The sequence below is a fragment of the Arachis duranensis genome, chromosome 6, assembly GCF_000817695.3.
Source record: "Arachis duranensis cultivar V14167 chromosome 6, aradu.V14167.gnm2.J7QH, whole genome shotgun sequence".
Lineage (NCBI taxonomy): Eukaryota > Viridiplantae > Streptophyta > Magnoliopsida > Fabales > Fabaceae > Arachis > Arachis duranensis.
The window spans coordinates 42,995,331-42,996,827 of NC_029777.3; positions in this window are offsets into that span (position 1 = coordinate 42,995,331).

The window sequence follows — 1,497 nt, forward strand, 5'->3', positions numbered from 1 at the left end:
TGTAGACCTCAGGGTCAACCCCATTAGTCTTGACAGTGTCACAGATTTGCAAGAATTCAGCTAAGAACTGATGAGGATCTTCCAATGGAAGTCCATGGAACTTGCAATTCTGTTGCATTAGAGAAACTAATTGAGGCTTAAGCTCAAAGTTGTTTGCTCCAATGGCAGGGATAGAGATGCTTCTCCCATAGAAGTCGGGAGTAGGTGCAGTAAAGTCACCCAGCACCTTCCTTGCATTGTTGGCATTGTTGTTGTTTTCGGCTGCCATGGGTTCTTCTTCTTTGAAGATTTCTGTTAGGTCCTCTACAGAGAGTTGTGCCTTGGCTTCTCTTAGCTTTCTCTTCAAGGTCCTTTCAGGTTCAGGATCAGCCTCAACAAGAATGTTTTTGTCCTTGCTCCTGCTCATAAGAAAGAGAAGAGAACAAGAAAATGTGGAATCCTCTATGTCACAGTATAGAGATTCCTTGAGGTGTCAGAGGAAAAGAAAAATAGAAGGCAGAAGTAGAAAATTCGAACTTATAAAAGAAGATGGAGTTTGAATTTTGCATCAAGGAATAGTGTTAGTCCATAAATAGAAGGATGTGAGAAGAGGGGAAGAAATTTTCGAAAATAATAAAAAAAAAATTTAAAAAACATTTTGAAAAACTTTAATTGATTTTCGAAAATTAAGAGTGGAAAAGAAATAAAGTGATTTTTGAAAAAGATTTTGAGATTAGAAATCAAAAAGATTTGATTGAAAACTATTTTGAAAAGGATGTGATTAAAAAAAGATATGATTGAAAAGATATGATTTGAAAAACATTTAAAAAAAAGATTGGATTTTGAAAATTAAAAACTTGGCTAACATGAAAAGATATGATTCAAACATTAAACCTTTCTCAACAGAAAAGGCAACATACTTGAAATGTTGAATCAAATCATTAATTGATAGCAAGTATCTTTGAAAATAGAAAGAAATTGATTTTGAAAAAGATTTGATTGAAAAGATTGATTTGAAAAAGATTTGATTTTGAAAAATTTTGAGAACTTGAAAAAAAAATTGATTTGAAAACAAAATCTTCCCTCTTGTGCCATCCTGGCGTTAAACGCCCAGAATGGTGCACATTCTGGCGTTTAACGCCCAAAACTCTACCCTTTTGGGCGTTAAACGCCCAACCAGGCACCCTGGCTGGCGTTTAAACGCCAGTCTGTCCTTCTTCACTGGGCGTTTTGAACGCCCAGCTTTTTCTGTATAATTCCTCTGCGGTATGTTCTGAATCTTCAATTCTCTGTATTATTGACTTGAAAAGACACAAATAAAATATATTTTTGGATTTTTAATAGTGAGGAATAATCAAAATGCAACTAAAATCAAATAATAATGCATGCAAGACACCAAACTTAGCAATTTGTATACTACTGACACTAATGAGAATGCATATGAGACACACAAAACACTCAAGTCAAGAGAATTCAAAGATCAGAGCAAGAAAATCATCAAGAATTACTTGAAGATCC